The following is a 16,096-nucleotide window of genomic DNA, read 5'->3' on the forward strand; positions in this document are numbered from 1 at the left end:
CTTCTGGGCCTTTTCATGACCTGCAGAGAAATATTTTCCACCGCCATTCCTGAGTTAGCCCTTCATGTCCAAGAAGAGTACTGTGCACACAAGTTTAGGGAAGCAAGACCACCTATAGATTTGATTCCATTTAAAGAAAACAAAGGAATGTGCCATTTTTCACAAGCCATGTTTGTAGAGTGAATTTTATATGACTAGTAAAAGCATGCATGATGTATAACTGTGATTTGGGCATCCAGTAGATCTAGATTTAAATTTGAAATCTGTTTTTTTTTTTAAACTGTTGATAATATTAGGTATGTCCCATCATGTCACCGAGCTCCATCATAAAAGATAGATGATAATTATATCTAACTCATAGATGCTATTGAGAATTAAAGGTGAGAATTAAATGAGATAATGTATTAACACACTTGGCATGGTGTCTGGAGCACAACAGATATTAAGTAAATACTAGCTATCATTATGATTCCAGACACCTTTCAAAGTGTCTTTGTGAGAGAGCAGAGAGAATCACTGATTCCAGGTGCTACAGGGAAGGTTTTCATTAAGTAGTGGCATTTGAGCTAGGACATGAACTGAGTTGAATTTAGACAGGGAACAGAGCAAGAGAAGTGTAGGCAAAATGGGGATCATGGGTGGTTTTGCTGGGGATGGTGAGAGTTCGGGTTCCAACCTGACCACGTAGCACACCCATCCCCCAGACTAGGATTCCTAAAACCATCAGTCACAATTCTACTTCACCTTCCGATCACCTCTTTGAAGACTGGGAAGATCACAAAGGTGTTTGGGTGTTAACCAAAGGCTTAAGATTGGATGCCTGCCAAGGAGATGTAGCTGAATGGGGGCCATTTAATATAAGCAACAGAAAACTGGGATCCAGCAAAGGGAACGATGATTGAATTCAAATGTGTAGTCTTTGAATACTGTATTTTTACAAGTTGATTTTTAAGAAAGATGTTTTCCTCTTGAAAATTCTGAAGCATATTTACTGTACTGTACTTGATAATGCTGGAATCAATGACTCATTTTGCTGATAAACCTCCCAGCAGCTATATCTTAAAAACATTCAGGATTCAGTGCTTCATATCCAGGAAGGGTCCCAAACACACAAAATGAGCAACATCAGATTAGGTGGCAGGACTGGGAAATGTGGAACAGTATTTATGATAATAATTCCTGCCAGACCACTAAATCTATGCAGTTCTTCCCTCTCTCCCTCTCTCTTTCTCTGTTTTTTTTTTTTTTTTTTTTTTTTTTTTTTTTAAATGAACTAGGCTTCACAGCCATTGTGGGGTTTACACTCCCTGATACCAAGAGTCCTATGCTCTATGGACTGAGCTAATCATGCCCCATCCCCCTGCCCTGTTATTTTTAGTGCAAGTAAACCACACTTTGCAACAATGTTAGTAAATTAATATTTTGGTGGGAATGATTTGAGGAAATTATGTAATACTGCTGTATCCCAGTTTTTCTATCTTTATGAAAAAGATACAGAAAATCTCACTGTGTGGGTCATTATGAGGATTAAATTTAAAAATGCATAGACAAGCCTGGCATAAAGCTGGCTTATAATAGCTAGTGAGCCCACAGTTTATTCCATTACCATTCGATTTTATTGTAAAGGTTTAAGATTTTTTTTCTAGAACCAAGACTGAATGTTTCCTTTGGAAAGTTCAGCTCAGTGCAAATGTGATACAGGGTTTTCTCTAGATACACATAATGTAACTGGCTCCAGGATCACTATTACTGAAACAGCCCATGCTTCATTTATTTGTGCACTTTCCAACAAAGATTTTAGGCCAGTGCCACGGCTGTTTTGGGGTTCCCCTGAGTCTATATTCATAAAATTTGGAGAAAGGATCAGGTGCAGGCTTTAAGACTAGGTTACTGCATTATACACAGTTATCAAAAAAATCTTAATCTCTCTTACAGCGTTTCTGTTCTGCTTGGTAGCAATGAATGGGATTTAAAATCATGTTGCCAAGGATGTGGGAAACATAAGAAAATACTGATAGCTCCAAATGTACACATATCCTTCCATAAATATCTGACTTGACATTCATTCATCTTTTCATTCATTCATTCCCTTTGCATTTATTTTCTAACATAGTTATTCAGCTCTCCTCTGTGTCATTGCAGGGGCAAGGTGCAGAGGGGTAGAGTGTGCAAGGCAACGGTGGTAGACTAGACCCACACTCCCAGTGCATAGTCTAACAGGGAAGACAGAAAATAAAATAAAAGATTCTAATAAATGTTATGAGGGGGAAATACTAGGCACCGTGACATGATTTATTCTCTGGTGATTCAGACAGGCTTCCTGGAGAAAGTGATATTGAATTTGATGCTGGCATGACAAGTAAGTGCTAGAAAGTAAGAAGGGTAGTGTGTTCCCTAGAGCTCACTCACTGAAGTGTGGCTGAAAAAGATTTGCTTTTAGAACTTGATTAGTATTAAACATTTTGATATGGCTGTGTAATTCCCAAACTATATCCTTTTTTCTTTTTTCCATTTCTTTGTATGGTCTGGCACTTTGGGGATGCATTATGGTCCCAGTACCCTCCTTTCCTTGCAACCACACCCTTTGCAATGTGCTTTCAGAGCTCCTTATCAAGAAGTAAGGTCTACTCCTTGAATCTGGGTTAGCTTTGGGTCTTGTCCTGACCAGTTGAATGAGATGAAAGGAACTGTGTGCCGGTTCTGAGCCTCAGCCTCAAGAATGCTTCTACTTGTTCTCTTCCAATCCTACCACCACCACATAAACACACTAGAGCTAGCCTGTGACAGGAGGAGATACGCAGAGGAAAGCCAAGAGTCTTCAGCCTTCAGCCTGCCAACCCCCAAACACATGAGAAAGTATAACATGACAAAGCGGAAACACCTCCTTGAACCATAGCTGACCACAGATGACAAGTGAGCCCAGCCGAGACCAGAAGACTCCCTCAACCCATTCATGGGCTCATGAACAAAACTAAATGAGTGTTGTTTTCGGTCACTGAGTTTGGGTGTAGCCTAAAATAATTAATTGGATATCACGGTTTGTTTCAGATTTGCTGATTTTTCCCTCAGATGGAGATGCTTTATTGTGATGATTATATCAGTAGAGAATGTTCCCTGAAACACAGAAAGTCAGAGTAAAAAGTGATCTTCACTTTCTGCTTCACCATCCCATGTTTTAAAGCATCATTTTTGACGGCTGTGGTTATGCTGTCGAGCTTTGTGTTGCTAGGAACCATGAGTTCTCTCTCATTTTTACTATGCAGCAAGAACAAACAACCAATCTGTAGAGTTCAGGCCCCCGCCATAATCTGGGCTTTGCTGTAGGATGTTGACTAACTTCCTGCTTGGCTCCCAGCAGTCCTGAGCAGCTGTGGGCTTTAGCGTCTACGACCCTCCAGGCTGTCATTCTGTACCGTGGGCTTAGGCACCAGAAGACAGCTCTCCACATCTGCTCTACTTCTCAGTTATAATTGGGTGCATTGGTTATTTCCTCCGGGAACACCGGCCAGATCCCGTTGCTAGGTTCTGCACAGTATTTTCACACTCTAGAGTTTAACGCTCTTTCTTAATTCTCGTAGTAAACACATAGCAGAATTCTCATTTGGAGAGCCTTCAGAGAGCAATGTAAGTCATATCCCCAACAGCCCACTTTTATTTCTCTGTGGAAAACTGTGACTTCTGCCTGCTAGAATTTGTGATCACCAGAGAAATTGTTTTGTTTGTATCTCTGCTGATACTGGTGATACGGCTTTTAGAAACCAACCAGCAAAGGGGAACGTGGGGCGAGTTAACCTTTTTAAATAGCCAGAATGTGTCTTTACAGGGTTTGAAGGTAAATAAACAGGGTATAACGTGCAAAAGAATCATTTTATTTATTTATTTATTTATTTATTTATTTATTTTTAAGATTTTATTTATTTATTTGACAAAGATCACAAGTAGGCAGAGAGGCAGGCAGAAAGAGAGAGGAGGAAGCAGACTCCCTGCTGAGCAGAAAGCCCGATGTGGGACTCGATCTCAGGACTCTGAGATCATGACCTGAGCCGAAGGCAGCGGCTTAACCCACTGAGCCACCCAGGCACCCCAAAAGAATAATTTTAAAATGGCACAAGGTTATTACTCTCATACTGCAAGGCAGAAAGCTAGACCACAGAAGCAGAACTTGCAAAAAAAAAAAAAAAAATTGATCAAAATGAATTTTGTTGTCCTTAAGTGAACTCTCCTCTCTAGCCTAGGAAAGTGGTCTCAGGCCGAGAGGCTAGACACTAGGTATTAGGGAGACTTGGGGATAGACTGTGTGTGTGTGTGTGTGTTGTGTGTGTGTGTGTGTGTAAGAGAAAGAGAATGAGAGAGAGATGAGTCTCCACTTTTGATAGAAAACTTCCCAGTGGGTAATCAAGAGAGGGAAACTGATGGGACTACCTGGAAATCTCACTACTGGATCCTAGTCATTGAGGAGACACAATAAAATAGAAGTGCAGAAGATTAGCTGAATGGCTGCTGCTCACAGAGCAGAAGGTTATCTGGCTGGTAACTCTCTGGCCACTGATGGTGTGTTAAAGGTGTGCATAAAGTGTATTTCCTGGGGACCAGATTAAGCCACAGAGCCATCTACGGGTGGTTTCGGTCATGTGACTGCTCAGAGTGGCAGGGACTCTGAAGGACATGGCTCAAGGTGCCTGACAGGAAGCACAGAGGGCAGACAGCAAGGGGATCAGTAGGTGCGAGACAACCAGTCAAGGGGGGCCTTCTGGGTGCACTTGAAAACACCCCAAGAAGAAGGATATTCACCACCTTTCCATTCCTATTACCAGAGAGTGAGAAACATTAGCTCATGCTGGTGTCCGTGAAAACCTTTCCTACTCCCTCACCTCAACCCCTTCCTCCTAGCTCAGCCCCTGTGAAGGCAGACATGGGGAAGACCGAGTTAAGGGCAAGTTAGGGGTAGCCACCTGGAGATGAGGTAGAGAGAAATGTGGTCTCCTCTGTGCCAGGAACAGGGCTAAATGGGCCAAGAGAGAAGTGTTCTCTTGAAACAAAGTTCAAAATTGTAATTAATGTAAAAAACAAGGCATTTGAATTATTATTCTAATAAGACTTTTTTTTTTTTTTTTGACTTGAAGAAACTGAAAAAAGTTGAATTATCAAAATAAAAAGGAAATTTCTGGAAGTTGGCCTAGCGTTTAACCAAAAGACAAGAAAGGACTGCCTGCTACCCCACAGCAGGTTAGAACTGGTTTGTGGGGTGAATAGAATAACATTGCTTTCTGATTGCATCTGAGGTCTTCTGTGTTCCAGTTAAGTATACAAGTTTAAAGAAAACAGAACTTGATGTAATTGCAAAGTGTGCTCTGAGATTATTGCAAATTGTATATAAGCTGAATTATGGAATTTGTTTATCCCTTTTACGGATCATTTGTGACCCATTTTAAAGAATGCCTTATATGGGGGCTTCTGGGTGGCTCAGTTGGTTGAGTGTCTGATTCTTGATTTCAGCTCAGGTCATGACTTCAGGGTCATGGGACTAACCCCTGAAATGGGAACCATGCTCACTAGGGAGTCTGCTGGAGATTCTCTCCCTCTCTCTCTCCCCCTCCCTCTGCCCCTCCTCAACTCATGTGTACACATGCACACTCTCTCAAATAAATAAATCTTTAAAAAATAAAATAAATAAAATATTACCTTATATTTATATGCTATGTGTTAGCTTTTAAAATATAAGTGCTATCTCATTTGATCTTCACAAGAACCTATGTATCTGTGACCTGTTGTTATGACCTGATTATCTAGGTGACCAAACCGCTCAAGAAACTCAAGAGAGGGGTTCCTGGGTGGCTCAGCGGGTTAAAGCCTCTGCCTTCGGCTCAGGTCGTGATCCCAGAGTTCTGGGATCGAGCCCCACATCCGACTCTCTGCTCAGCGGGGAGCCTGCTTCCTGCTCTCTCTCTCTCAATCTCTCTCTCTGCCTGCCTCTCCGCCTACTTGTGATTTCTGTCAAATAAATAAATAAAATCTTTAAAAAAAAAAAAAAAAGAAAAAAAAAGAAAGAAACTCAAGAGAAATCAGGTGAATTGCCCAGATCCATTGGTATGTAGCAGATTCAAGCCAAGAAGTAGATTTCAGGCTTCTGACCCTTAGGACTGCTCTCTTCCCATGATTTAATTAGACTGGGTTTCCCTCTTTCCATCTCCGTGCTTGTGAATTCATTAATGTGTTCATCCATTCATTTATTCAGCTAATTGTTTTCGATATGAAGTTATCAAGCATTGAACACGTATGTGGCATTGGGGGAGATTGCCGTTAACAAGAAAAGTTAAAAACGTAATCACAATCTGTAAGCAAAGCCAATGAGAAGTAGAGCGCACTTCCTCTTGCGTGTGTTACACGTGTGTTGCTCCCTGGGTGACACGGGAGCAACGGTGTCGGGTGGATGAGGTATGAGAGCGCGGTGTGGTGCGAGGAAGCCGAGGGCCTGATGGGGGCTTGGCCCGTCTGGACACATCGCTGATTCTGGTCTTACCTAAGAATGACACGAAGCCATTTATGGATTTTAAACATGGGGGTTGTGTGATCAGATTTACCAAGTCAGCTAACGTATCCTCATCCTAAACCAAAGGAAACAGAATTATGAAGATAAGTCCGCTGCCCCAAATAACCTGCCTCATAAATCCGAAGAGGAAATGGTTTCTCTGCTCCGAAGTCCATGAAATTCCTCTGTTCCTATAACTGAGAGGTACTTATAACTGATTGTTTTGAGCTACCTAAAAATTCATTCTCAAACACCTGAGCCAGCATGTCACCCTTCCCCCACCCAGAAAAAAACAAAAAGCAAAAAACAAAAAACGCAGCAATTTATTATGTGTGTTTATTTTTCTTTAGTTCCCTTATCTACTCATTCAGCAAACTTCTCCCAGTGAGAACATCTGTTTAACAGCGTGGTATGTGGTGATGACAGATGACCTCTGTCTCTGAAGACCTTCTATCTGCCTTTGATGGGGTCGATTTCAAAGAGCACAAGGGCATTCTTGCCCCGACCCAGTACGATGGGATGCTGGACTTGGTTCTGCAGCAGTTTGCTGAGTTCTCTCTAAACCATTTATATTCTTTTTCTAATTTTTTTTTCTACCAGTATGGTTGGTTTAAGTTATGGGAGCAGTATGGAGTCAAGGAATTTGATGATACTAATTGGTGCACATCTGTGTGTGTGTGTGTGTGTGTGTGCATGCGCACGTGTGCGTGTAACCACTTACAGCTTTCAAGCTTGGGTCTTATGTGATCCAATTTGCAGAGTCAGCTAACTTATTATCATATGCTATGTATAACTCTCTGTGTGAGTATAAACTGGATTTCTGCTAAATATATGCATAGACCATGATGTTGTACACTATCCAGATACCCTGAAGACTGGTGAGAAAAAATACAACTTGAGAGTAATTTCGTTCTTATTAGAGAAAATTCTGAATTTCTGTGTACTTCCTGATTCTCTTGGGGAAAACTAGTGAACCAGGTATGAACAACTCAGATAGCACAGAAGGTACCATCACCTACTTGCCTCTCAATAGATTAATCCTGTTTGAGAACCACAGTGACAATGCACTGGCTGTACGGTTGACTCTAGTGACAGCTCCTTGTACCTTTCCCTGTGGGGAGCATGGATCCACTCTGTGGCCTTTCTCAGAGGAGTCCGTCCCCTGCCCCCCAACCCCCGCCACATTGCTTCCCAGTTGTCAGCAGTTGACTTTCTTTGGAAAAGCCCTGTGGGTATGCTGCACCAACAGCATCCACAAAGAATGCCCTGTTTCTGTGAAAAGCTTTAGTAGACATTACAAAGAAGAAGGTTCTTTCTGACTTAGGCTGGGCATTGACAGAGACTAGTTCTGGAAGCTTTGTCAGCTTACCAGAATACATACCAAATCAAAGCACTCCCACCTGCTGTCCAAAACAGGCACTACATTTTTCCCCTCCTTAGTTTTGTTAATATTAAATTCCATTGAAGTCTGGTCAATGAATTTTGGTCTTTTTGCTGGAAACTTGGAAAAAGTGAAAAAATGGGAGACTATGCTTTTTTTATTAATGAGAAGTGTATAAATAATTCACCTTTACCCTAGCTTTTTTTTTTTTTTTAAGATTTTATTTATTTGAGAGAAAGCAGGATGGCAGGGGGAGGAGAGGCAGAGGAAGAGGGAGAAGCCAAATTTCTACAGAGCAGGGAGCATAATGCAAGACTGAGATTACTGGTTATGTTGCTCTCCAAAGGAAATTCAAACTGCTATTCCAGAAAAATAAGAGTGAATGGATTCTGGACAGGTGAAAATAGCAGATGGCCGTTACCTCTCCTAAACTGAATTTCGAAATATTTTTTGTCCTGTTTTACCATTTACTGCCAAAACTTTTACCAATAATTTTAGAAAATTTTAGCAAATGACAAACTTGTTATATGCTTAATCCTAACAACACTGTTACAAAAATAAAGTACAGAAAGTAGATCAGAAAGGAGTAAGGGACGTTTGGATAGCTCAGTGGCTTAAATGACTGACTTGATTTCTCAGGGTCCTAGCATCAAGCCCCACACAAGGCTCCATGCTCAGCAGGAGATCTGCTTCTCTGTCCCACCCCCCTTTCCTGCTCTCTACCCACTCTTGCTCCCTGCCTCTCTAAAATAATAAATAAATATTAAAAATAAAAAAAGAAAGAAAGGAGGAATAAAAACAGTGACCTTAGTAAACTAAGCTCATGATCGATCAAGAGCATTTTTGAGAGCATTTCAATTATTATTCCAACAGATTTCATTTGTGAATGTCAAAGAATCAATGGGTGAGTCTTGGAGCTTGCTTCTTATTGTAAGTGATTTAAAAGTGTCCTGAGAATTTGGATGACTTCCCTTGGGTCTCAGAGGCAGGTAATAGCGTTCCTTGGATGTAGCCAAAGAGACCTTCTTAGGGCAGCATTTCAAAACTGGTTGTTCCCAAATCCCTTGAAGTTTTCAAAGGTTTTCCCATGTTTCTGTGCTTCAGCATGGTATTTTCCTCTGTTTCATTTTTTTTTTTTACTACTCCAATGGCATATTAATTGCATAAAAAGTTACCTTTTTATGGGAACTCTTTGGGTACTGGCAGACTTATATAAATAACTGTTCTCAAACTCTTCAGTCTCAGGACCCCTTGTGTTCTTAGAATTTATTGAGAATTCCAAAGAGATCTCCTGGAGTGGAGGTTAAATTTAACATATGGGTTAAGTATAACAATCCTTATCATATTAGAAATTAAAATTTAAAATTTAAAAATGATCCTTTAAAAATAATAAATCCATTATATCTTAGCATAAATAACATTCTTTCATGAAAAAATAGCCATATTTCTTAAACTATAACAAATGGTGAAGAGATTAAAATAATTTTACATGTTTGTAATTTTCTTTAATGTCTGACTTAATAGAGCATAGATTCTTATTTATATCTGCTTTGGATTCAATCTGTTGTGATATGTTGCCTTCGTTAAAACATATGAAGGAAATCTGGCTTTGTATAGATGTGTAACTGAAAAAAGGAGGAATTTATTAATAGCTCTTTCATATAGTTGTGTATATCCTTTAATATTCTACCCAAACTCAAAGGATAACAGTTTCATAAGGGTTAATTACATATCAATAAACTCATCATGTTCTGTTGCATTAAAATCCATTGGTCTATCTTGCAGTTTAAATTGGTCTTTTATCCATGCATGATTTATAACATCATGCTTTTAGGAAGTATCAGTTCACAAAGTCATGCAAATCTTCCATATGTTGACACATTTCATTACAAAAATCAATACAGCACATTAATTAATATTACCACTGATCTCCTAAGAGAAGACTTTAAGTATTAGGATGCTGTCAAACTCACAGTGGTGCATACAAGCTTTACAAAATTTTAGTTCCTGCTTGAAAGCTCAGATTTATCATTGTCCACAAATTCTGTCAGTTGTCTTCCTTAAAGCAATCGACTTACTTCATTCATTTTTGAGAAAATATCTGCCAAATATTCAAGTTTGTGTGGCAGTGAAAAATACCTGATTACTGGAAATTGGTGCTGTTGCTTTGATGTGCTAAGGTAACAGCAGATTTATCCAGCATTGTTTTTAGACTTCCAGTGAATTCGTCAACACACTGAGAAAAGCAACACGCATCTTACTTAGTACTTCTTTGAAAATAGTTTTGACCTCATGTCACCACCTCCTCCCAGGATCTTGGAGATTTCCAGCTGTTTTGCTATAGAGTGAACAAACATGGCCATTACTGGAGATCACATTCTTTATGTTTATAACGGACAGTGGTTCAAGACAGAAGCATAGGTCCATGGCCACTGAAGTAGAACCTGCTCTAAGGAGCAAATGATATTGGACCAAATTTTGTCTCAAGATGCTTGCTCTTAAATAAAGCACAAAAACCAATGGTATAAACAGAAGACGTCATTAGTATTGATTATCATTTGTTACGAATAAAGAATTTTTACATTAATAAGGTGGGTGACATATAAAATTGGATCTTTATTTTCTTCCCTTTTGTTATTTAAAAGTGAAAGATAACATTTTAAAAACAGATTAAATTATTTTTGTTATGTTTTCATTCCTTATATCAGTGATGAGAGGATTTTATTCTATTTTTGCTTTTTTGTTTATTCTTTTTTTGATATCATAACACAAAGTGAAATTTCTATCTCCCTGGTAATATACATTTGATCTTGATACAAATCATGATATGTCTTTTTGAATTTATATCTTGGTAGATGGATTTTCTTTATGTAATGATTTTAAGAGGCATATGTTCCTTATTAAGTATATTGCTTTATACACATATATTGTAATTGTATTTTAATGTGAAATGAAGTATTTTTGAAGACAGAAGCACCTTTTTGTATTCAGCTAAAGTGATGAAGATCTTAAGAGTGTTTCAGAAATTATATATTAAAATAAAAGAGGCTGTCAAAAAAACCCCAAAATGGTTAATGCTACACTGTGCTATGCTTCCCTGTAAGAAACATACCATGCATTGAAGGGTCTAGGGCATTCCTGTGCAATGGACAGTACGATTTATATTCTCTCTATATAAGAAGGTGGAAGGTAGTAAAAAAATCTCAGTTCTTCAGATACTTAGAAGGAATACAACAGGCACATCTTACTCTACCTGCATGTACTCCTTTCTCCTCTATGCAATGGGTCTTGTCATTCTATGTGCACCATTGGATCATAAACTCTACTCATCATGTCTCTACCTCACTTTTCTTTGGATTTTAGATTTTCACCAGAATTTCAATATTTCCAAGAAGAATCAGTTTTATCAACAGTTTTACTCATTGGCCCTGCAGATAACACCAGGATGTTGGTCCATGATTATTGGATACTCATTCAAAGCTACACAAGACTCATTGAGAGGAAAACTGGAGAGAAAATATCTACTCTAAGAGTAGATTTTTGCGGACTGTCAATTTTTTTTTCCCTCCGGTCACAAAACCATCACAGCAATGATCGGACTTTTTCTCAATGATCAGATTTTTTCAATGATTGGATGTTTTCTCTTTTCAGTTTCATACCAACAATGCTGAAGCCTATGAGTTTCTCAAGGACCTACACAAATATTGGATATTAAAAATAAATAGTAGCACCAAAACTCCTAAATAAACCACCAGATTTAATAGTAATGAATATTTAATTAAATCACTACAAAATGTGACATTAGGCCCACTTAATTAATTGTTAAATGTATTTCTAAAACAATTCTATTATATTGGAAAACAATTTCTAGATTAGATGGTGTAATACTGCAAGGATTCCTGAGTGTGCTTGATTACTCTCCAGAAATCATAACCATTCGTGAATCAATTGGATTATTCACAGTCCAATAATTTCTGAACAAAACTGTAAAAAAGCATTTGAATTATATATAGAGCAAATTACATTTAATGTGGGATTTGACGGCACCTTACATGTTTGCTATGATGTACAATAGAAACTTTAAAACAAAGTGGGAGCCATGAAGCTTTTAACATAGCCCTGGGACAACTGTCTTTTATTACTGAGACACCAGTTTATCTCAAATAATATATGTTATTTCCAAGAAAATGCCTTCCCTAGAAATGAAAGTAGAGTTTGTAATAAGCACACTTTGGTGTATTTTTAAAAAGCCTTGACTCTTATGTAGCCTTAAGTTATTGATTAGAAACTTTCAGCAATATGACTGACTTGGGGAAATTATGATATGTCTCTGCTACTACAGAAAGATACAGTGTATTAGAAAATAAATAAGACAGAGGAAAGATATGTCTCTGCATTTGACGGATTTTATTTCTTTGATGCTAGATGAAAGTGTTTTCTTTGGTTGAAATGCACTAATCTCCTGGTTCTGTGTAGATGCAGAGGTGGAGGAGTCATTTGTCTGCTTTCTGAAAGCAAAGAGAACTCTGATACTCCTAATAGCGGGGCCGGCTGGGAGACGATCCTGTAACAATATCAAGGACATGACTTTGAAGAGAAATCCAATTCACCCTAAAGGGAAGATGAGAAATGATTGAGAAATGACTTTCTTTAAAACAAAACAAACCAGTGATAAGTTGTGCCCACTAAGAATAACAAGAGAGAAATATTAAGTCACACAGTCCACTGGGGACTTATTTAATAAAAACTTTAAGATGATCATGAGTTATTACTCTGGAAACATCCCAGGATAGTACTGATGAAGTTCTAGAAAATAGGTGAGGTTCAGTGGGGTGGAGGCTGAAGCCGCAACCAAGAAAGAACTCTTGAGAGGTGCAAAATGGTGGTTTATTAAAGCACAGGGACAGGACCCGTGGGCAGAAAAAGCTCGCGCCCTGGTGTTGTGAGGAGTGGCAGGTTATGTACTATGGAGTTGGGGGAGGTGAGGAAAAAGGGAGGTTTCAGTAGAATTTTCATATGCTAGAAAGGACCTACAAGATACCTGATACCAAAGGCCTTGCCATTATCAAGGTCGCTTTCCCCTTCTTAGCAAGGTATTAATGTTAGATTATTGGAAGATTCCTAAAGAATGTCACGAATGTCCCACCCAGGAGTGGGGGTGGGGGAAGGTTGCAGGGTGTCAGCTTTTATTTTGTCCTTGGCCAGCCTTCTGTTCCCTCATCAATATCTTATGCCAAAAAGTTCAACAAAGTTTTTCTTTTCTTTCTTATTCTCTTTTTCTTTTTCTCTTTCTCTTTCTCTCTTTCCACCCTCTTTCCCTTCCTGCCTCCCCTTTCTTTTTTGTTCTTCCTTTCCCCCTCTGATTCTCTTTCTTAATCCACTACCTTTTTCCTATTCCTTCTTACTCTCTCTATACTTGATCGTCAGGGAAATTTCATATCCAATATCAAGTGTTACTTCTAGGATGATGATAGAGTTTACAAAGCAAGAAGTTTTCCTTGAATGTGATAACAGGTGCCTTTTAGTGCATCATCAATATCTTAATGGAATAGAGTTTTTCTTGGGGAAAAAAGTTCTACCTTAGATCTCTTTTTAGGCACACGTCCATTGTTTTTGAAAAAAAGCCTTGACAATTTTGTTTTTTATTAGCAAAATTCAGGAAGAAAACTTATTGTTTTTAGTGTCATGGTTTTTAAGCGTTCCTGTTTAAGGCTCAAAGCACAGTGTATTTCCAAGGGTAAGTGAGCTGGACGATTTCACGTCTATGTCACAGCCCGAAAGAACCTCAGTGAGGCTTGGCTATAATCAGAATCTTTTCTAGGATTTTTTTGGGACTTCTTTAGACAATTCTTTTAGTCAAAGGAACTTTGGCGGCATCAACATCATAAAGATTCATTTCACCAACTTGGTTACATAAATACCATAATAAACGTGAACTGTGTTTAAGAACCATGAAAAACTGATAGAAGATGCAGAATGAGTGAGATAAAGATAAACCCAACCCTCAGAATTTTAAAAATTAAATTTAAAAATTGTTTAAAAAAACACACCATTTAGCGGCAGTGTTACACAGTGTGTGTGTATGTTTCTGTTTGCCTGTGTAAGCACGTGTACATAATGAACTTAATGGTCGTAGTGTTAGTCTGCTGCTGTAGGTAGAATCATAACCCATAGGAGCCATGTTGGGATTGAACAGTTGACTCCAATGTAACCTCAACGTTAGAGTTAGCCCACAGGGTAGTTGGCTAGTAGAGCAATCTTCTGTGTGTAATGGAGATTTAATGGCTCATACTGGAATACCCAAGAGGGCTTGATGAGCTGGGACATGCTCTGGATTGCTGTCCAACGGAGTAAGGAAAGACCTTTCCAGGTCATAATGAAATGGGGAGTTTGCATGGATTTTGGTACATCTCAGTCTGTTCATTAGAGATATCAGTGTCTATGTTCGAAAGAGGCTGGTTAAGTCAAAATCTGACTGGAAACCTAACAGGAGAAATTAATCCCTAGGTATACTGGATAATGTAAAAGGCCTTCACTCATCAGATAATCTCCTTAACATAAACTTGAAAAGGACTTTAAGTAAAGAAATATTATTTGCCATCCTTTCTTAGGGAAAGATACTGAATTTTCTGACTCCAAGTGACTAAACGTGTTACCACAGTAAGGGGATACATATAGAAACATTGGCCTTATTATAAAAACATGTCAACCAGGATTCTGTTGGATGCTTTACGTGTTGCTTTATATAACAAAAGGTGATATGCTAAGGTATGCAAAATTTATGCTTCCTGGGAAATGAACTTAATTTCTAAATTACAGGGATAGTTTATGTCATTGTATAATACTGTTATATTTAAGCACCTTTCAAGAGTGGGTGAGTGGGGATGCTTGGCTGGCTCAGTCAGTGGAGCTTGTGACTCTTGATGTCAGGGTCACGAGTTCAAGTCCCACATGGGTGTGGAGCCTATTAAATAGATAAATAAAGTAGGTGAGTAGATACTAGAATCATCTACATAAAACCAAGGAAAGGAGAGTTTTCAAACTTCGTGCCTCCTCTAAAATGGATCCTAGAAGGTCACAAGCCTTTGAATGAGAATCACTGCCTTTGCAAGTCGGAGAGCTAGGATTTGAACCCAGGCATTACAGCATATTCCACATTATCTTCATTGACTTCACTTATTTTAAGACTTGCCTTGACCTTTTCTAGGTTAAATTGAGTGTTTTCAGCTAAAGAAAAGTACGTATTAATTGAACACGTATTATGTGGTCCCCACCAACATAAGTGCTCAAAGCTGCAGCGAGCACAACAAACACGGTGTAAGTGGTCAGGTGGTCTCGAAGAGAACCGTGATGCTTGACAATAGGAAGGACATGCTGAAGTTGGTCTTTGGAAACGGGTAAGACTTAGTCTGATGAAAGTCCATACAAGGGCACACCGTGAGGTGACAGACAGAGGCAGGACTGAATGCAGAAGCTGAGAGAGGAGACAGTTGCATGTGTTTTGAACAGCAAAACAGTGCAAAGAGAGTGGATCTTATCAGATGAAGCTACATCACAGGAAGCCTTTGAAAATTAGTCGGGTGTGTTTGAAGTGTTTATCATATGAAATATGGGGTAAAGGGAAAATTTTGAACAAGGTAGAGGGCTTTAAAGTAATCTAGGAAGCTCAGTCCATTGTGTTCAAGTTAGTCTTTTTTAAGATTTTTTTTATTTTTTTTTTATCTGAGAGAGTGCGAGAGAGAACACAAGTTGGGGGAGGGGCAGAGGACAAGCAACTGCCCCACTGAGCTCATAACCTACACAGGACCCTGAGATCATATCCTGAGCTGAACTCAGATGCTTAACCAACTGAGCTACCCAGAGTTTTGAGCAGAGAGATTATGGGGGTTAGCCGGGAAGTTACACACACACACACACACACACACACACACACACACACACACACACATAAACACAGGCAATCTTTATAGCTAATGCTATAACTCTATAGCGTAACCTTAGAATTAGAAATAATTTAAATGTAGTCCAGTTAGAAGATGGAACATACCCAACACTGAAAAAGTAACAGTTAATATTAAACAAAAGCATGGTGTCAATTTTCATTGTATGACTTTTTTCTTCTCTTATCAAATATCTTCAAATATATATGAAAATTAACATCCTCTCTGTACCTTGTTGGATGAAGG

At 38.8% G+C, this 16,096-nt stretch overlaps 1 protein-coding gene across 2 annotated transcripts in view; it reads left to right on the forward strand.

Annotated features, from left to right (window-relative positions):
• NYAP2 (neuronal tyrosine-phosphorylated phosphoinositide-3-kinase adaptor 2) overlaps positions 1 to 16,096 on the forward strand; it is a 256,433-nt gene that overhangs the window by 196,403 nt on the left and 43,934 nt on the right. The gene's annotated exons all lie outside the window — the stretch shown is intronic.

The sequence above is a fragment of the Mustela putorius genome, unplaced genomic scaffold, assembly GCF_011764305.1.
Source record: "Mustela putorius furo isolate JIRA1106 unplaced genomic scaffold, ASM1176430v1.1 tig00000275_pilon_pilon_pilon, whole genome shotgun sequence".
Lineage (NCBI taxonomy): Eukaryota > Metazoa > Chordata > Mammalia > Carnivora > Mustelidae > Mustela > Mustela putorius.